This window comes from Anthonomus grandis, chromosome 5, assembly GCF_022605725.1.
Source record: "Anthonomus grandis grandis chromosome 5, icAntGran1.3, whole genome shotgun sequence".
Classification (NCBI taxonomy): domain Eukaryota; kingdom Metazoa; phylum Arthropoda; class Insecta; order Coleoptera; family Curculionidae; genus Anthonomus; species Anthonomus grandis.
This window is the reverse complement of record NC_065550.1, coordinates 34,969,908-34,992,568: the sequence shown is the minus strand read 5'-3', so window position 1 is coordinate 34,992,568 and position 22,661 is coordinate 34,969,908. Positions and strand designations below refer to the sequence as shown.

The 22,661-nt window shown below is 31.4% G+C and overlaps 1 protein-coding gene and 1 long non-coding RNA gene across 4 annotated transcripts in view; both read left to right on the top strand.

Annotated features, from left to right (window-relative positions):
• Positions 1–22,661, top strand: part of LOC126736922 (semaphorin-2A) — a 713,174-nt gene that overhangs the window by 314,692 nt on the left and 375,821 nt on the right. The gene's annotated exons all lie outside the window — the stretch shown is intronic.
• The window catches only part of LOC126736925 (uncharacterized), a 6,749-nt gene continuing 6,546 nt past the window's right edge, over positions 22,459–22,661 (top strand). The window contains exon 1 of the long non-coding RNA XR_007660829.1: positions 22,459–22,598. This is a non-coding gene — a long non-coding RNA (uncharacterized LOC126736925). The remainder of the gene's footprint in view (positions 22,599–22,661) is intronic.

The window sequence follows — 22,661 nt, the reverse complement described above, 5'->3', positions numbered from 1 at the left end:
GTCATCAAACAAAAGATTCCGGGCGAAGGGATTAAGGGCTTTTGTTTTAAGGGTTTTTTTCCCGCGGACCAATTACAGACCTTCCCTTGTCGGGAGGGTTAAGGTTTTCCGCACGTTTGATTGGTCGCAAGGCGAACCATCAAAGATGATAAAGAAATTACTTAGTGATGGTGTCAAGAAGCCATGTTTCTTTTTAGATCTGTACATACATAAGAGCGACGGTTTTTTAATGTTTTATATTGAATTTATAGTGAAATTGCCCCCTATGGAGGGCAAATGTTAAGGGTATTAAAACCCTTGAATAATATAGGGAATATCCCTCTATATACGGACGAATGTCGGTGGAAAATGTAAATTTCTGAAAAAAGGGGGGCGTGTCCGTCAAAGCGGAAAATTAGAACGTTCCTAATTTTTTTTTTGTGAGTATCATAAGCGCGATCCAGCTGGGTGTGATCATGTGGAAAATTCGCCTTATAATGATTTTTTCTGGGTGTTATGTTAGTGACGTATAAGCCATTGCCATAGCACCAGCGTTGCCACTACTTTTACAATTTCTTAAAATTATTGATTTCTTTAAGGCAGTTGACGCAATCTGATCATGTTGAGTTTTATTACTTCTTTATCTCGATATCTATTGGACCTAAATAAATGCAATTGGTCTTAAATGATTAGGAAATTTAAGGATATTTGAAGATATAGGCCAATAATTGTTCTTCTGATTTTCAGATTGAGATAGGGATATATAAATAAGATAGTGTTTGGATCGCCTGAAAATCGTCATCCTCTTCTAATTTTTAGACTGAGATAAGGATATATAAATGAAAATTCGATTTTTCCACCTATTTTTTATATCTTCATTTCATTTTATAAATAGTGTTTGGATCGCCTGAAAATAGTGTTTTTCTCCCGTAATGTGTCTAATTAAACCCACAAATCAGCATTTTATTCCCATCCTCTTCTAATTTTTAGACTGAGATAAGGATATATAAATGAGAATTCGATTTTTCCACCTATTTTCTATATCATCGTTTCGTTTTTTAAATAGTGTTTCGATCCCCTGAAATTAGTGTTTTTCTTCCGTAATGTGTCTAATTAAACCCGAAAAACACCATTTTATTCCCATCCACTTCTAATTTTTAGACTGAGTTAAGGATATATAAATGAGAATTTAATTTTTCCACCTATTTTCTATATCATCGTTTTATTTTCTACATAGTGTTTGGATCGCCTGAAAATAGTGTTTTTCTCCCGTAATGTGTCTAATTAAACCCACAAAACAGCATTTTATTCCCATCCTCTTCTAATTTTTAGACTGAGATAAGGATATATAAATGAGAATTCGATTTTTCCACCTATTTTCTATATCATCGTTTCGTTTTTTAAATAGTGTTTCGATCCCCTGAAATTAGTGTTTTTCTCCCGTAATGTGTCTAATTAAACCCGAAAAACACCATTTTATTCCCATCCACTTCTAATTTTTAGACTGAGTTAAGGATATATAAATGAGAATTTAATTTTTCCACCTATTTTCTATATCATCGTTTTATTTTCTACATAGTGTTTGGATCGCCTGAAAATAGTGTTTTTCTCCCGTAATATGTTTAATTAAACCCACAAAACAGGATTTTATTTCCATCCTCTTCTAATTTTTAGACTGAGATTAGGATATATAAATGAGAATTCGATTTTTCCACCTATTTTCTATATCATCGTTTCATTTACTAAATAGTGTTTCGATCGCCTGAAAATAGTGTTTTTTTTCCGTAATGTGTCTAATTAGACCCACAAATTATCATTTTATTCCTATCCTCTTCTAATTTTTAGACTGAGATAAGGATATATAAATGAGAATTCGTTTTTTCCACCTATTTTCTATATCATCGTTTCGTTTTTTAAATAGTGTTTCGATCCCCTGAAATTAGTGTTTTTCTCCCGTAATGTGTCTAATTAAACCCGAAAAACACCATTTTATTCCCATCCACTTCTAATTTTTAGACTGAGTTAAGGATATATAAATGAGAATTTAATTTTTCCACCTATTTTCTATATCATCGTTTTATTTTCTGCATAGTGTTTGGATCGCCTGAAAATAGTGTTTTTCTCCCGTAATGTGTCTAATTAAACCCACAAAACAGCATTTTATTCCCATCCTCTTTTAATTTTTAGACTGAGATAAGGATATATAAATGAGAATTCGATTTTTCCACCTATTTTCTATATCATCGTTTCATTTACTAAATAGTGTTTCGATCGCCTGAAAATAGTGTTTTTTTTCCGTAATGTGTCTAATTAGACCCACAAATTATCATTTTATTCCTATCCTCTTCTAATTTTTAGACTGAGATAAGGATATATAAATGAGAATTCGATTTTTCCACCTATTTTCTATATCATCGTTTCGTTTTTTAAATAGTGTTTCGATCCCCTGAAATTAGTGTTTTTCTCCCGTAATGTGTCTAATTAAACCCGAAAAACACCATTTTATTCCCATCCACTTCTAATTTTTAGACTGAGTTAAGGATATATAAATGAGAATTTAATTTTTCCACCTATTTTCTATACCATCGTTTTATTTTCTAAATAGTGTTTGGATTGCCTGAAAATAGTGTTTTTCTCCCGTAATGTGTCTAATTAAACCCACAAAACAGCATTTTATTCCCATCCTCTTCTAATTTTTAGACTGAGATAAGGATATATAAATGAGAATTCGATTTTTCCACCTATTTTCTATATCATCGTTTCATTTTTCAAATAGTGTTTGGATCGCCTGAAAATAGTGTTTTTCTCCCGTAATATGTCTAATTAAGCCCACAAAACAGCATTTTATTCCCATCCTCTTCTAATTTTTAGACTGAGATAAGGATATACAAATGAGAATTCGATTTTTCCACCTATTTTCTATATCATCGTTTCATTTTCTAAATAGTGTTTGGATCGCCTGAAAATAGTGTTTTTCTCCCGTAATGTGTCTAATTAAACCCACAAATCAGCATTTTATTCCCATCCTCTTCAAATTTTAAGACTGAGATAAGGATATATAAATGAGAATTCGATTTTTCCACCTATTTTCTATATCATCATTTCATTTTATAAATAGTGTTTGGATCGCCTGAAAATAGTGTTTTTCTCCCGTAATGTGTCTAATTAAACCCACAAAACAGCATTTTATTCCCATCCTCTTCTAATTTTTAGACTGAGATAAGGATATACAAATGAGAATTCGATTTTTCCACCTATTTTCTATGTCATCGTTTCGTTTTCTAAATAGTGTTTGGATCACCTGAAAATAGTGTTTCTCTCCCGTAATGCGTCTAACTAAACCCAAAAAAACAGCATTTTATTCCCATCCTCTTCTAATTTTTAGACTGAGATAAGGATATATAAATGAGAATTCGATTTTTCCACCTATTTTCTATATCATCGTTTCATTTTCTAAATAGTGTTTGGATCGCTTGAAAATAGTGTTTTTCTTCCGTAATGTGTCTAATTAAACCCACAAATCAGCATTTTATTCCCATCCTCTTCTAATTTTTAGACTGAGATAAGGATATATAAATGAGAATTCGATTTTTCCACCTATTTTCTATATCATCGTTTCATTTTCTAAATAGTGTTTGGATCGCCTGAAAATAGTGTTTTTCTCCCGTAGTGTGTCTAACTAAACCCACAAAACAGCATTTTATTCCCATCTTTTTCTAATTTTTAGACTGAGATAAGGATATATACATGAGAATTCGATTTTTCCACCTATTTTCTATATCATCGTTTCATTTTCTAAATAGTGTTTGGATCGCCTGAAAATAGTGTTTTTCTTCCGTAATGTGTCTAATTAAACCCAAATCAGCATTTTATTCCCATCCTCTTCTAATTTTTAGACTGAGATAAGGATATATAAATGAGAATTCGATTTTTCCACCTATTTTCTATATCATCGTTTCATTTTCTAAATAGTGTTTGGATCGCCTGAAAATAGTGTTTTTCTCCCGTAGTGTGTCTAACTAAACCCACAAAACAGCATTTTATTCCCATCTTTTTCTAATTTTTAGACTGAGATAAGGATATATAAATGAGAATTCGATTTTTCCACCTCATTTCTATATCATCGTTTCGTTTTCTAAATAGTGTTTGGATCACCTGAAAATAGTGTTTTTCTCCCGTAATGCATCTAATTAAACCCAAAAAAACAGCATTTTATTCCCATCCTCTTCTAATTTTTAGACTGAAATAAGGATATATAAATGAGAATTCGATTTTTCCACCTATTTTCTATATCATCGTTTGATTTTCTAAATAGTGTTTGGATCGCCTTAAAATAGTGTTTTTCTTCCGTAATGTGTCTAATTAAACCCACAAATCAGCATTTTATTCCCATCCTCTTCTAATTTTTGGACTGAGATAAGGATATATAAATGAGAATTCGATTTTTGCACCTATTTTCTATATCATCGTTTCATTTTCCAAATAGTGTTTGGATCGCCTGAAAATAGTGTTTTTCTCCCGTAATGTGTTTAATTAAACCCACAAAACAGCATTTTATTCCCATCCTTTTCTAATTTTTAGACTGAGATAAGGATATATAAATGAGAATTCGATTTTTCCACCTATTTTCTATATCTTCATATCATTTTATAAATAGTGTTTGGATCGCCTGAAAATAGTGTTTTTCTTCCGTAATGTGTCTAATTGAACCCAAAAAACAGCATTTCATTCCCATCCTCTTCTAATTCTTAGACTGAGATAGGGATATATAAATGAGAATTCGATTTTTCCACCTATTTTCTATATCTTCATTTCATTTTATAAATAGTGTTTGGATCGCCTGAAAATAGTGTTTTTCTTCCGTAGTGTGTCTAATTAAACCCAAAAAACAGCATTTCATTCCCATCCTTTTCTAATTCTTAGACTGAGATAAGGATATATAAATGAGAATTCGATTTTTCCACCTATTTTCTATATCATCGTTTCATTTTCTAAATAGTGTTTGGATCTCCTGAAAATAGTGTTTTTCTCCCGTAATGTGTCTAATTAAACCCACAAAATAGCATTTTATTTCCATCCTCTTCTAATTTTTAGACTGAGATAAGGATATATAAATGAGAATTCGATTTTTCCACCTATTTTCTATATCATCGTTTCATTTTCTAAATAGTGTTTGGATCGCCTGAAAATAGTGTTTTTCTCCCGTAATGTGTCTAATTAAACCCACAAAACAGCATTTTATTCCCATCCTTTTCCGATTTTTAGACTGAGATAAGGATATATAAATGAGAATTCGATTTTTCCACCTATTTTCTATATCATCGTTTCATTTTATAAATAGTGTTTGGATCGCCTGAAAATAGTATTTTTCTCCCGTAATATGTCTAATTAAACCCACAAAATAGCATTTTATTCCCATCCTCTTCTAATTTTTAGACTGAGATATGGATATACAAATGAGAATTCGATTTTTCCACCTATTTTCTATATCATCGTTTCATTTTCCAAATAGTGTTTGGATCGCCTGGAAATAGTGTTTTTCTCCCGTAATGTGTCTAATTAAACCCACACATCAGCATTTTATTCGCATCCTCTTCTAATTTTTAGACTGAGATAAGGATATATAAATGAGAATTCGATTTTTCCACCTATTTTCTATATCATCGTTTCATTTTCCAAATAGTGTTTGGATCGCCTGAAAATAGTGTTTTTCTCCCGTAATGTGTCTAATTAAACCCACAAAACAGCATTTTATTCCCATCCTCTTTTAATTTTTAGACTGAGATAAGGATATATAAATGAGAATTCGATTTTTCCACCTATTTTCTATATCATCGTTTCATTTTCTAAATAGTGTTTGGATCTCCTGAAAATAGTGTTTTTCTCCCGTAATGTGTCTAATTAAACCCACAAAATAGCATTTTATTTCCATCCTCTTCTAATTTTTAGACTGAGATAAGGATATATAAATGAGAATTCGATTTTTCCACCTATTTTCTATATCATCGTTTCATTTTCTAAATAGTGTTTGAATCGCCTGAAAATAGTGTTTTTCTCCCGTAATGTGTCTAATTAAACCCACAAAACAGCATTTTATTCCCATCCTTTTCCGATTTTTAGACTGAGATAAGGATATATAAATGAGAATTCGATTTTTCCACCTATTTTCTATATCATCGTTTCATTTTATAAATAGTGTTTGGATCGCCTGAAAATAGTATTTTTCTCCCGTAATATGTCTAATTAAACCCACAAAATAGCATTTTATTCCCATCCTCTTCTAATTTTTAGACTGAGATATGGATATACAAATGAGAATTCGATTTTTCCACCTATTTTCTATATCATCGTTTCATTTTCCAAATAGTGTTTGGATCGCCTGGAAATAGTGTTTTTCTCCCGTAATGTGTCTAATTAAACCCACACATCAGCATTTTATTCGCATCCTCTTCTAATTTTTAGACTGAGATAAGGATATATAAATGAGAATTCGATTTTTCCACCTATTTTCTATATCATCGTTTCATTTTCCAAATAGTGTTTGGATCGCCTGAAAATAGTGTTTTTCTCCCGTAATGTGTCTAATTAAACCCACAAAACAGCATTTTATTCCCATCCTCTTTTAATTTTTAGACTGAGATAAGGATATATAAATGAGAATTCGATTTTTCCACCTATTTTCTATATCATCGTTTCATTTTCCAAATAGTGTTTGGATCGCTTGAAAATAGTGTTTTTCTCCCGTAATGTGTCTAATTAAACCCACAAAACAGCATTTTATTCCCATCCTCTTCTAATTTTTAGACTGAGATAAGGATATATAAATGAGAATTCGATTTTTCCACCTATTTTCTATATCATCGTTTCGTTTTTTAAATAGTGTTTGGATCGCCTGAAAATAGTGTTTTTCTCCCGTAATGTGTCTAATTAAACCCACACAACAGCATTTTATTCCCATCTTCTTCTAATTTTTAGACTGAGATAAGGATATATAAATGAGAATACGATTTTTTCACCTATTTTCTTTATCATCATTTCGTTTTTTAAATAGTGTTTGGATCGCCTGAAAATAGTGTTTTTCTCCCGTAATGTGTCTAATTAAACCCACAAAACAGCATTTTGTTCCCATCCTCTTCTAATTTTTAGACTGAGATAAGGATATATAAATGAGAATTCGATTTTTCCACCTATTTTCTATATCTTCATTTCATTTTATAAATAGTGTTTGGATCGCCTGAAAATAGTGTTTTTCTTCCGTAGTGTGTCTAATTAAACCCAAAAAACAGCATTTCATTCCCATCCTTTTCTAATTCTTAGACTGAGATAAGGATATATAAATGAGAATTCGATTTTTCCACCTATTTTCTATATCATCGTTTCATTTTCCAAATAGTGTTTGGATCGCTTGAAAATAGTGTTTTTCTCCCGTAATGTGTCTAATTAAACCCACAAAACAGCATTTTATTTCCATCCTCTTCTAATTTTTAGACTGAGATAAGGATATATAAATGAGAATTCGATTTTTCCACCTATTTTCTATATCATCGTTTCATTTTCCAAATAGTGTTTGGATCGCTTGAAAATAGTGTTTTTCTCCCGTAATGTGTCTAATTAAACCCACAAAACAGCATTTTATTCCCATCCTCTTCTAATTTTTAGACTGAGATAAGGATATATAAATGAGAATTCGATTTTTCCACCTATTTTCTATATCATCGTTTCGTTTTTTAAATAGTGTTTGGATCGCCTGAAAATAGTGTTTTTCTCCCGTAATGTGTCTAATTAAACCGACACAACAGCATTTTATTCCCATCTTCTTCTAATTTTTAGACTGAGATAAGGATATATAAATGAGAATACGATTTTTTCATCTATTTTCTATATCATCATTTCGTTTTTTAAATAGTGTTTGGATCGCCTGAAAATAGTGTTTTTTCTCCCGTAATGTGTCTAATTAAACCCACAAAACAGCATTTTGTTCCCATCCTCTTCTAGTTTTTAGACTGAGATAAGGATATATAAATGAAAATTCGATTTTTCCACCTATTTTCTATATCTTCATTTCATTTTATAAATAGTGTTTGGATCGCCTGAAAATAGTGTTTTTTTCCCGTAATGTATCTAATTAAATCCACAAAACAGCATTTTATTCCCATCCTCTTCTAATTTTTAGACTGAAATAAGGATATATAAATGAGAATTCGATTTTTCCACCTATTTTCTATATCATCGTTTCATTTTCTAAATAGTGTTTGAATCGCCTGGAAATAGTGTTTTTTATGTGTTGTGTCCCGTTATGTGTCTCAATATATCCGAAAAAAAATTTTGTACTTTCTTTAATGGGAGGCATCCTTTCGAATATATGAGCCAATAATCGACTACTAGCCTGCCATTAACTACCTGGAAGAAATTAATAAATACTCAGGTTATCTGACAGTTTTAAATCAATTTGGCAAACTTGCTAATGATAATGACATGTGCGTTGTATCCATAAGAAACCAGCATTATTGCCACTTCTTTTGAAATTTCCTTAAAATATTGATTTGTCCAGGCAGTTGAGGCAATTACGTCACCATGATCATGCTGAGTCTTATGTCTACTGTGTCTCGAGATCTATTGGACTTAAAAAAATGGAATTAATCTTAAATGACAGATTATTGTATTGGCTTTAAAAATTGAATTGCTAATGGCACTTTTTGGGAAATAGGAGCCAATAATCGATTACTAGTCTGCCCTCAGCATTTCAACTATTCTAAGGAAGCTCTTGATTTTTTGACTTCAAAAATTAACCTAAAAAATTTCTATATCCCAAAAAAATGCTACGACATTGCGGATGCTCTCATTAAATTCAGAAGGAAACATTCCACAGTCTTCGATGGTCATATTTTTCCACTAAGCCAGTGACATGCTCTCATCTAAACTTAAACTGGAATGTCCCTCTGAAGTGGCAATATCCTTATTAGTTCGAGCTCCCAATCTCAGGTTCGGTGTTGAGCAACAAATCCCGAACAATCTTATTCACGAAATTTACCTAATCCCCTTGACAAATCAATTCGACAGGGCCCGTTATCCCTTTGACTTGCCAAGCTCAAACAAATTTATATATGGACAAGCACCAGATTGGAAAGAAAACACCACCGCTCGTCGCTTCGGATAACAAAGGACAAAACAAACGTTTACGTTTCCTACTCTCACGAGATGTGTAAACCGATTCGACTGTAGTTTCCGCTTTCTGGAACGGGAGAGACGAACCAAACGTTTTCCTTTCTCCTCTCTCTCTCTCTTCCTATAATCGATTTTCCCTTATTCTAAAGTTCTCAAAGTGAAACTCAATACGGTATCGCTTCCTATTATTTTAATAAGGAAAGATTAAAGGTTCAACTCCCCTTCTGAATCTTACTACGTCAGTCGATGTGTGTCTGTTTTGGATGCTTTTCATCTTCGTTATTACTCCGTGTATTACTACTATTATTATTATCATTATTAGAATTAGTAATATGTGTCCCAAAGGAGTGTCAGACAATACTTCTTCCCCACTTCAATATTGGATGCGGAAATCATGATATTGACTTGCAATAGCAAGACTATAAATGACAAGTTAAAAGAAGAACGATGATAGCGTTTTGTCTCATATACTCAATACTAGAATTGAAAAAAATATTAAAATCCATGCATTAGAGGATAAGATCTTAGAGTTTTAATGACAGCAACTCCTGTACTAAACACAATTATTTCTCTCTCATAGAAATTTTGTTTTTTGTTCTTTAAATAAAGTGAATTTTGATTCATGGACCTTCCTATAATTAAATCTTAAAAAATCATTAAAATCCATGCATTAGGGGATGAGATTTTAAAGTTTTTATGACAGCAACTCCTGTACTAAACACAATCATTTCTGCCTAATGGAAATTATGATTTTTGTTCTTTGAATAAAGCGATTTTTAATTTGTAAAATGGAAGAATTCCTATACTAGAGTTGAAAAATCATTAAAATCCATGCATTATAGGATAAAATGTTAGAGTTTATATGACAGCAGGTCCTGTACTAAACACGGTCATTCCTGTCTAATGGAAATTATGATTTTTGTTCTTTGAATAAAGTGATTTTTAATTTGTAAAATTCCTGGAAGAATTCCTGTACTAGAATTGAAAAAAATATTAAAATCCATGCACTTGAGGATGACATGTTAGAGTTTTTATAACAGCAACTCCTGTACTAAACACAACCATTTCTCTCTTACGAAAATTATGATTTTTGTTCCTTGAATCAAGTTTTATTTAATTCTAGTAGTTATATAATTAAATGTCTGGAATCTTAAAAAAATTCTGGAATTCCAGGCAATTGAAATAGTTCGCCTGGCTCAACTTAATTAAAATAAAACAAAATCATGAATCAAGAAATTCAGGCAGTCCGGGAATTACCACAAATAGAATTACAAATAAAGTAAAATCATGGATCAAGACCTTCAGGAAATTGAACCCTTGTCCTGGAATTCGAAAATAAAAATTCTGGAATTCCACGCAAATGTCTGGAGTCAAAAAATTATGTCTTTTATGACTTTCAAAGGCTCATGCCTTTTTGTACAACCTTGTATTATATTTTTGGTCAAATAAATAAATTCCTTAATCAAAAAATCTCCAGGTACATTAGAAAAATTAATCTTTAACCCCCTGTATCTTGAAAACCAAGCATTTTACACCACACATATATAACAACTTTTCACCTTAAAAATATTTAATTATCACCCTATGAAATATCGGACATTTATTAAATAGTACTCTATATTTAGATTTTTATGCATCCCTTGACAGTATTAACATTTTTTCTTGATGAAGCCTTTGATGACGAAACACGTGTAAGTGCAAAATGTTGCGCTACCTTTCTTTTTATTTTACTTATGCGCTCACAACATGTGTTCTATAACTTAGATAGGCATATCAAAAGGGAGTCAACAATGTCAAAAGCCCTGGAGAAGTCAGTGTATAATGCATGTACTCGATTCCTCTTCTCCAAGAACCTTGAAAAGCAAATCGACAAAAGAAAGGGCATCCAATTCAACACAACGTCCAGTGATATAACGAAATTGCTGATCCAAAATTCACAAGGAATTCACCAGAGTTCGGGAGATGTTGAAACTAATAAAAAGAGGCCTGGCTATTAAGAAACTGGACTTTTTAAGGAAAATTGGAAACCTAACTGGTCCAGGCCCACAACAAAAACTGTGACAATTTTATTACTCTCAAGGAGTGTCAGTTAAACAAGTCATCTCGTAGTTTTCATAACGATGATTATAATAAAACCCACCTTAATTCAATTCTTTTGTTCCTAGCTACATGGTTTCTTGTCTCACGTATGATTAAATCGAAGAAATCGATCCTTTTTTGGCCCAAAGAAAGAAAAAGAAAGAAGCTAATTTCTGTCGGATTATAACCCATCCCCGAGTCTATTTGGGGTCTTATTTAGGTCACCTTTTGAATTATATATATTTAGTTTGCTCGCAGGTCAGTTTAATGTGTACAAGGGCTTAAGACGTTTTTATCTTAGTAGATGTATCTCTTTGGGGTAGATAAGGGAAATCCGCTCGGATGAATTAAAATTTTAATCCGGGTGTAACATATCGGATTAAGATACGTAAGCTTAATACTGAGGTATTCGGAAATTATTAAAACTTTGTTTAAGATTTTGAGAAATTAAAGGAAAATTGAGTTGCAGATTCCAAAGGTATTCTTCCTAGAATTTAGAATCTGTTTGAAATGTGTCTTTTTTAGAATATGTTATTTAATAGAATTGCTATTGAATACCTTTAAAGAATATAGTGTTAAATTTGAGATGGAAAATCATAGAATAAAAAAAGTCTACAAATGTAGTTTCTATCATTGAATTTGGTGATGAGGATTTTTTTTTTAATATATTGGACCTCAGCAATGTACTCTGAGAGAGAGATTTATGTGGAAAAATGGGAAAAAACTAAAAATTGTATCTGAAAAAATCAAGTTTGGTCCACTTTTCGACCCAATTCTGCACCTCAAGATCCAAGAATTATAGCCAAACTTAAAATTAATTTTGAAATTAAATTACAATTTTTTCTTTTCAGTGAATAGACCTACCTTAGAACAACATAATTTCAAAATAATTAAGCCCATAATTAAAAAATTACACGAATAAGAATCCCAAAGATCATCAATTTTTTGATTAGGTCCAAGGATTTATTAATTTTTTTACACTCCAGAATTATAAATACGAGAATCAAAAATAAAATTAAGATTTCTGTTTCTGGAGTACATAATGAGGAATTCAGAGTATCATTTAAGGTGAATTAAGTGCTTAAAAAGAACGCTGACTCTTTACCTATTTTTGATCTGTCTCTACACTTAAATACGTAACAGTTAATAATAAAGACCCATGTAACAGTATGATACATGCATTGGATTGTTAAACACATATAAATAACTATATAAGTAACAGGGTTAAGTGATTCAATTTTTATTTTTAATAATTTATATATCAAAGTATTTCGAGAAAAAATCTATTTAATATAAGTTCCTCTAGGGCGTACTATGGTCCAAAATGAATCCAATTTGCGTCGAAAATATTAATGTCTAGTTAATTCTTTCATGCATTTCAAATTTCTGACGTATTTAGAATGATTTCCGAGTATTCCAGCTCTTTCCAGGCATTTTTGGTCACTTACAGGCAGTTAATGTATTTTTCTTCCAGGCATTTAGAATTTTTTAGGTACAATTACCCTTAGACGGTGAAACTAATTCTTCCTTTTCTTTTGAATATTTTCTATAATATTCCAGGTTTTTGTATTAGATTTTGACTCCTTTCAGGGATTTTTGATCCCCTTCAGAGTTCAGACAAGTAAGGTAATTTTTTTCCTAGGAGTTTTCCAGGCACTTATGAAAAAAAACTATTTCTTCCAGGTATTTCAAGTGTTTCTTAATTTTGTCATCGTGATCCCTTTTCTAGACTATAACTGACTCAAAATTCCCCAAAAAAATTAAGAACCAAATGGCTTCTCTTCCAGGCAAATTCCTGGAAGAGAAAATCCTTTAACTGTCTGGAAAGAGTCCAAATTTGATCCAAATACTTAGAAAGTAACTCAAAATACCCCAAAAAAAAATTAAGAAAAGTTTAAAATGCTTGCAAAAGTTAGTTCAACTGTCTAAGGATATTTAGGTCTGGAAAAGCCATATTTGGTCCAAATTCCTGTGGAAAAAATTTAGTTTAACTGCCTGGAAGAAAAAAAAAATCTGGAAAGGGTCCCAATATAGTCCCATACCTGGAAAATAACTTAGAATACCCAAAAAAAAATAAGGAAAATTTGAAATGCCTAAGGTATTTGTACCTGGAAATATAAATATTTGGTCCAAGTGCCTAAAAAAAAATATAACTTTAGCTATCTGGACGAGATCAAAAATGCCTGCAAGCAGTCCAAATACCTGTAAAATAACTCAGAATATGGTGAAAAAAAATTGAAAATTAAAAAAAAACTAATAGTGATAAGAAAACGTAATAAAATTACAAATTTTATGTGTAGTATTTAAATTAATTAGCCATAGTTTAAAAACTAACTGAAAAATGAGCAGAAAAAATCTTTACATAATTTTACACCTAAAGGTCCAAGAATCATAAAATAACGCAATAAAATTATAACCCTACTTGGAGTGCATAATTTTTTCAAAAAAAAATATAAATTTAGGGTATGATTAGGTAAAAAAAAAAACTTATATCCATTGTTTTACTCAACTTTGCACCTAAAAGTCCAAGAATCATAGAAAAACGCAATTAAATTGTGATTTTCAATTGCCGTAAATGTAACAACGTGTTTTTTTAAAAATTCACAATAGTAGGTATTTGGATTAATAGCTCTTAATTATCTCAACAGTGATTTTCAAAAAATAATTTTTTTCTTTGGTGATACCTTTGAATTTTATCTTACAGCAATTAAAATCATTGCTAAGATTAATGTTTAAATACCATTAAAAACTGGAAACAACTTTAATTTTTTTATTAGCGATATTTTACAGTGAATATCATGTTAAACCTTTAAAATCACTGTTAGCATTTACATAATGTAAAAAATTAAATAATAAGATTATTTTGTATTTACTGTAACGAAATTTTTTAAATGTTAGTCGATAATAATAAAATAACTGTTGAGTTAAAAAAAATATTTATAAATATACAAATTGTTATTGGAATTCACTAATTATGACTGTAAGTTAAATTTATTAAAAAAACCGTTAATTTAGGATAATTCAGGCCATAATTACAAAAATTAATTGAGAAATTGTCCCAAAAAATCGACCGTAATTTTGAGGTTGCTCTTGTTTCTGCATTTCCAATCCAAGAATCATTAAATAATGTGAAAAAAATATAATTTCTCTTTATAGATTTTATAATTCTGTAAAAAAGAAAAACTACATCCAGGGTATAACTAAAAATGCAAAAGAAGCATGCAATAAAATTGCGCGCATTTAATAATAAAATTAAGTGAGGGTATTATCCCAGAAAATTGAGCGTATTTTACCTAATTTTGCACCTATATAAATATCCAAGAATTCGTCCAATTTTTGACTCGATTTTACGTTTAATATCCAAGAATAATTAAATAATGCAACAAAATTATAATTCCTTTTTATAGAGTGTATAATTTTATCAACAAAAAAATTAGTAATTTGATGTATAAAAATCATGTCATAAAAATAAAACTTTACACATCAATTTTTTTTACTAAACATGTTACACCTGGATCATAGATAAACATAATAAAAGAAATGCGATATAATAATTTATTGCCAAGCGATTGATGGAATTTATTAATAAATTACACTAAGAATCTTAAGGGAAAGGAACATTATAATTTTTGGATTTTTTGGCTGGTACAAGGTCTGCAATAAAATGAGGAACTTGTTAAGAATCTTTAGAAAGAGGAAAGTTATCATTGGATTCTTTTGAAAGAGATAGAAGGGCTACAAGTGCCTGAAGTAAAAAAAAAGGGAAAAATAAACAGAAGTAATAAACACCAAGTCACGGTCTCATTAAACATATTTAAATATAATTTTCTTAAGAAAAATAAACATTTTTCAATTTTTTTGGAAGAAATTATAAAATCTTCAACTGTCTAAAATTACATTAAAAATCATAAGGAAAAGGACATTTTTTTTGGATTATTAGGAAGAGGTATGATTTGTTGAACAACTGCCTGGAATAAAATAATAAACTACATTGGGAATCTTAAGGAAAAGGAAAATAATAAACCTTTTTATTTTTTTATTTTTTGAAACATGCATAACATATAACATATAAATATCCTCAACTGCTTAGAATAAATTAAACGAACAAGAAATAAATATAAATTAAACGAATCTTAGGAAAAAACTCCATTAGAGAAGTGGTCTCTATTAAATGGTAAGAGTTAGTCCTGTATTCTTTTCACTCTTTATTAATGGTGCTGCTGACCGTTTTAAGAACAATTTTTGTTTACTGTATGCCGATGATTTGAAATTCTTCAGTGCAGTTATTATATACATTGAATGTCTCCAAGTATAAGCACATAAGATTCTTTAAGTGTAATAAAACTGCTTCTATAGTCCATATCAGATTTCTTTCCAAGGGAGTCCTGTGACTTCCAAAAGGCCTTTGAATGTGTTCATTTATACCTTGAAGTCTTTGACTGCTTTTATATTATATATAAGATTTCTTGACAAGGAAGTTCTGTGACCTTCAAAAGGTTGAAGAATAGCGACAAGAAAACGACTTTTTGTCAATTTTTGACTTGATTCCCTTAGGTCAAAAGTCGTAAAAAAATGCAATAAAATTGCGAATTTCATTTTTCGTAAAAGTCATAATTAAAAAATTAAGTCAGAAATTATAATAATAAAAACGCATTTTTTTAGCCTTAGAGCTACATAAATGTACAAGAAATTAGGTTTGCATTATTAAAATAAGATAAAAAATTGACCATTATTTACCTCAGTTTGCCCCTAGAGGTTCAAGGATTCTTAGATTCAAAAATACTGAAATAATGTAAGTTTGACTACACAAGAAAAACAACCCTTTAAAATGATTCAGGTAAATGTGAGACACAATAGTGAGGCCGACGATATGACAGACAGTATGAACGGCCCAATTTGCATATAGAAATTGATCCACATAAACTGGCAAATTATACGTCGGACACAATAATATAATAAGGACGAGGGTGCGGGTGATGGTGGTTTCGCTAAACGCATCTCTATTACCGTAATGAATTCATCAACGTAACAAAAGCCCGTAGGACAACCATACCGGGCAGGTATTAATTTTGCCATAGGCATCAGGTAGCGACGGCCAACTTAATGGAGAATCTGTATGGCGAGACGTGTTGCGACATATTTAACATCGAAATTCCCCATTTGCCCACCACATATGGGGGAGGGTGATCTACGACCTGTCGTGACGTAGTTGCGGTCCCAACTGATCTTCTGTATGTCCCTGACAGCTGTCACTGTGCGTGACTGAAGGCCCTTATGCGGTTTTATGGACCGATACTTTGGTTTTATATTATTCAACATATAGGAATGAAACGTAAGGAAAATATAATTTTCAGAAGATCCAGAGGGTCAGAGAAACATGAGACGTGGACATACAAAAAAAAACTGTAAATTATTATGATTTTACCCATTTTTTTTGATATATATTCCCTTAGTCTGAGATATGCCAAACAATTTTATTAAATTTTGGTTTGCAGGCAAAATCGGATAAACCACTTAAGAAAAATATAATTTCTAGAAGACTTAGAAGGGTAATAGAAATGTGAGTGATATTAAAAAAAAACTGGAAACATCAATGTTCTTTCAAATTCTTTTTGGCCTATATCCATCGCTCAGTTTCTAGAAAATACCCACGTTCTCTTTTCCATGCCCATTTGATGTTAAAGTGAAAAAAAAACAAAAATGCCGAGAGAAAAGTAAAAATCCGGACAGCAATAAAGCTGTCATTGAATATTAACGGGGCCAGGTTAACGCTCAGTTCGTGTTCGAAATTCCGTGGGAGCAACAAGAAGAACATGAAAAACGGAAAGAGAAAAGACTCATTTTGATCCCGCTAAACTCGGTAAAGGAGGATCTTTTAGGGTTCTCCCTAAATTAATTCCTGGCCCGTTCCTGGACACCGCTGACTGCACAAAATCCGGGACAAAGCGTCCCGTCGATAACATAAACGGGATAAAGAGGCTCGAGGTGTTTATATGTCAGTGGGGCCGCGTTAAACTTGTTACCCTAAGCCAGTGGTGCCCTTTTAAGTAAAAATTTGAGTCAAAGAACTAGAGGTTCGTAAAATTTACTATACCTCTCGTGATCTCATTAAATTATTAATATTCTCAATGTTAAGCTTGTTATCCTAAGCCAATTTTAAGTGAAAATTTGAGTCCAATAACTAGGGGTTCGTTATACCTCTCGTGATCTCATTAAACTATTAATATTCACAATGTTGAAGTGAAACCTAAAAATGACAGTCACTATTTTTAGAGCCGCTAGTGGTAAAAGTTAAACCAATTTTTTGAATACATCAAGAAACTCTGGAAAGCAAAGAGTTTTTTGAAATTTTCGTAATAAATTCATTCTATTTCAATGTCTATTAAATTTGTGAAATTCCATTTTATATTCCAGGCACTTTTGATTAATTTTATTTTTATTCCAGGCATTTGGATCGATATTTACTTTCCTCAGTAGAAGTCTTCCAATTATGTTTATTCCAGAACTCCAAAATAATTTTCCAATTAATTCAGGTAATTTTTATGTGTTCCAGATATTATTTTTTAATTCTATCGAACAAGTTCAATCAGACTTTAGTCCTAATTGGCTATTGCCTTCCAGGCATTTTAAATAACTCGATTTTAATTTTTTTTTAATTCCAGGCTTTTGGAACCATTTTTTATGTGAATCATAATTCCGCTTTCAGTGCTCAGATCGGCCTGATTTTTGCTCTAAAAAGTTTCTCCGGAATGTTTTTTAATCTTCGTTAAAAAATAACGAAAAGCCATGTAGTAGAACCTTTTTTTATTAAAGTTTTTAAAAATCCAGTCCAGAACAATGACAGTCTCTGGTAATTTAAGTCATAACTCAATTTCTAGTATCCAGATCAATCTGATTTTTGCTTTAGAAGCTTCTCTGGAATGTTTTTTAGCTTAAGTTCAAAAATTACAAAAATCCATGCGATAGAACTATTTTTATTCGAGTTTCTGAAATTCATGTCCAATAGATGTCTCAGGACAGTTTCAAGTAACTTATTTGCCTCGAATATTGCATTTTAGGTCATATTTATGTGTCTTTAACTTTCAGGCAACTCGAAGAAACTGTTTAATTGCCTGGAATTTCTGTTTTCCTACCAGGCAATTGAAGCCAATATTTCCAGGCAATTAAAAAGTCATTCTTACTTTCCTCAGTAGAAGTCTTCCAATTATGTTTATTCCAGAACTTCAAAATAATTTTTTAGATAATTCAGGTAATTTTTATGTGTTCCAGAAATTATTTTTTAAATCTTTCGAACAAGGTCAATCAGACTTTAGTCCTAATTGGCTATTGCCTTCCAGGCATTTTAAATAACTCAATTTTGATTTTTTTTAATTCCAGGCTTTTGGAACCATTTTTTTATGTGAATCATAATTCCACTTCCAGTGCTCAGATCGACCTATTTTTGCTCTAAAAAGTTTCTCCGGAATGTTTTTTAATCTTCGTTAAAAAATAACGAAAAGCCATGTAGTAAAACCTTTTTTTATTAAAGTTTTTAAAAATCCAGTCCAGACCAATGACAGTTCCTGGTAATTTAAGTCATAACTCAATTTCTAGTATTCAGATCAATCTGATTTTTGCTTTAGAAGCTTCTCTGGAACGTTTTTTAGCTTAAGTTCAAAAATTACAAAAATCCATGCAATAGAACTATTTTTATTCGAGTTTCTGAAATTCATGTCCAAGAGATGTCTCAGGACAGTTTCAAGTAACTTATTTGCCTCGAATATTGCATTTTAGGTCATATTTATGTGTCTTTAACTTTCAGGCAACTCGAAGAACCTGTTTAATTCCCTGGAATTTCTGTATTCCTTCCAGGCAATTGAAGCCAATATTTCCAGGCAATTGAAAAGTCATTCTGTAACTGCCTGAAATTTTTAATTTCTTCCAGGTAGTCCAGAACATTTTTTTTAAATTCCAGGCAGTTGAAATCGTCCCTTAAATCCTCGACGACGCTAAAGTTATTTCCTACGTTTTCCAGGAAGTTGAAGTAATTTCTCACTCTTTCTAGGGAAAGTTTCAAATGCCTGGAAGTAAATTCATATTTATTCCAGGCACTTGAAATCAGAGTTCCTTTAACTTCTGGGTAATCAAAAAGGGGATTAAATAAATTCCTTGGGATTTCTCATTTCGTTGAGGTATTTCATGTCGTTTCTTTAACTTTCAGGCAATCAAACAAAACAGTTTAAATTGCCCGGAATTTCTGTTTTTTTGTAGTGATTGTTCCCGAGTTCCTGATTGCCTGAAATTTCTTTCTTCTTTCAGGTATTTCAGGTCCTTTGCTTGAATTTACAGATATTTAGACGAATCTGTTTCATTGCCTGGAATTTATGTTTTCCTTTCAGGCAATTGACAAGTTATTCTGTAACTTTCTGGAAATTTTAATTTCTTTCAGGTAGTCGAGGACATTTTCTTGAAATTCCAGGCAGTTGAAATCATCCCTTAATTCCTCGACGAAGTTAAAGTTATTTCCTATGTTTTCCAGGAAATTGAAGTAATTTCTCACTCTTTCTAGGGAAAGTTTCAAATGCCTGGAAGTAATTTTATATTTATTCCAGGCACTTGAAACCAGTTCCTTTAACTTCTGGGTAATCAAAAAGGGGATTAAATAAATTCCTTGGGATTTCTCATTTCGTTGAGGTATTTCATGTCGTTTCTTTAACTTTCAGGCAATCAAACAAAACAGTTTAAATTGCCCAGAATTTCTGTTTTTTTGTAGTGATTGTTCTCGAGTTCCTGATTGCCTGAAATTTCTCACTTCTTTCAGGTATTTCAGGTCCTTTGCTTGAATTTACAGATATTTAGACGAATCTGTTTCATTGCCTGGAATTTATGTTTTCCTTCCAGGCAATTGACAAGTTATTCTGTAACTTTCTGGAAATTTTAATTTCTTTCAGGTAGTCGAGGACATTTTCTTGAAATTCCAGGCAGTTGGAATCGTCCCTTAATTCCTCGACGAAGCTAAAATTATTTCCTACGTTTTTCAGGAAGTTAAAGTAATTTCTCACTCTTTCCAGGGAAAGTTTCAACTGCCTGGAAGTAATTTGATATTAATTCCAGGCACTTGAAATCAGTTCCTTTAACTTCTGGGTAATTAAAAAGGGAATTAAGAATTAAATAAATTCCTTGGTATTTCTCATTTCTTTCAGATATTTGACCTCGTTTTATTCGAATTTCGAGAATGTAAGAAATCACTTTTTACACCTGGAATTCTTCATTGCATTGATGTATTTTATGTCGGTTTTTCAACTTTTAGGCAATTAAACAAAACAGTTTAAATTGCCCGGAATTTCTGTTTTTCTTTTAAACATTTGAAGCCAATTTCCTGAATTGTCAGGTGATTAAAAAGTCAATAATTTCCTGGACTTCTTTTGTTCCTTCCAGGCAGTCTTACGCCTATTTTTATCAACTCTTAAGTAGTTTTTCACTAACCACAACCCTTCAAATACCTGGAAGTAATTAAACATTTATTTAACTCGAATTATTGTATTTATTCTATTAGGAAAAAAATTTTTTTGTTCGGTTATTTTAATTTGCAATACATTTATTTCAATATGGATTACTTGCTTGGAATGCTAATAAATTTTTATATATAATAATATTTTAAACATAAAAGGTCTTAAGATACGTAATATATTTATGGTTGCGTTATTATTGCGACATTTTATGGTCCTTCGAGTTGTCCAAATGAGTTCCTGATTGCCTGAAATTTCTCATTTCTTTCAGGTATTTTAGGTCGACGAAACAGTTTAAATTGCCTGGAATTTCTATTTTCCTTTCAGCTACTTCTTCTGAACCTTCAAGTATTTAAAAAATCAATAATTATATTATAAGTTACTTGAGTACTTACACGCATTTGTATACGTTATAGATGTTTATTTGAGTTCACGTTAATTTTAGTTTTAGTAATTATATTGTGGATACTATATTGGGTTTTAAACCTATTATGATCCCTAATAAATTAATTAAAAGAAATACAACCGAGCTTCAGAGAACCCTCGTTCTTCCATTGTCTAAACGAATGCATTCGAGCGTATAAAATGTTATTAACGCACGTAAAACATGGCCGACGTGAACGATGAAAATGATCGAAAAAGGGGTCGTCAAGGGGTCAGAAAAATTGTCATTCTGAGCCCGTCAATTCGAAGACAAACCCCATAGTATAAATCCTCGTTAGTTCCTTTCTCTTTCTCTCTCACTCTTGATTACGATATTTTAATTACGGTGAATCATGCAAGGGATTATTGTAATGGAATACGTGCTTTGTTTTAATAAAGGGTTGTGCGGTAGAGGGGGCTGTTAAGCCAGATTTCGTGTGATAACAAATCGGGGTTTTTTCTCCCAAAAATTTCTTGGTTTACTATTTCTTAATACGAGCTACCACCCGCTCGGCTAAAACGTCCTAAAACCTGCCTTTGACTTAGTATATACCTACTTTAGAAGTGCTACTTTAAAAATTGATGTCAGCTAAAAGCTGCCTAAGCTTCCTATTTATGTTGGGATTTTACTTAGTTTTTACTCGGTATATGGTTTCTTTTTTGATAAATAAGTTCGGGCACAGACAGAGAGACCAATAAAATATTTAAAGGTTATCGGAAAATGCTTTTATATACGAATATATTTTGAACAACAGATGAATTATTAATGGCGCTTTCGGTAGTAAAAACTGGTCAATTTTCGACTTTCTTAACGGTGAAAATGTCTGTTTGATATTTGATATAATACAATGGGGTCAACGTGAGGCTGGATATGAATACTTCAATGTTTTACCTGGATTTGTTGGGAACCTTAAGGTCTTGTTCTATTAAAGGAATTATTTTGATAATTGAAGTGACAATTAAAGTACAAGCATAAAACTGTTTGGCCCAAACTCTCACTGAAACCCAAGTATTTTAAAAACTACTCAAAAAAAAATTACAAGACAAACTGCATGATATTCAGAAAATAATTCTTTCTATATTTTATTTAAGGCATTAATACGTTTGGAAGAGAGGTTCATAATTATTGAGACCCAAGTTCAGTTCACATTTCGAGAGAGAATCGCCTTCATCTGACTCCCTTCCGTGTAAACCCAACTATCTTGAAACCTACTGAAACTGCATGATATTAAGCAAGGAATTCTTATAAATATTATTTAAGGCATTATTGCATTTGTAAATCTGAGAAGGGACAAAATCTCGACTTTTTGGCTGATTTTTCGGATATATCGCTGTCTCAGCTCGTTAATATCCTCGGTATCAATTTAAAATCATGTTTTTCTATTGTAGTTTATCCAATTACGTATGAAAACACTAATTATATAATAATTCTCTGCTTATTTTTTAAGTGCCTCTAGGATATAGGTCTTAGGAGAGGCAAAATCTCCACTTTTTGGTCGGTTTTTCGGATATATCCTTGTCTCAGTT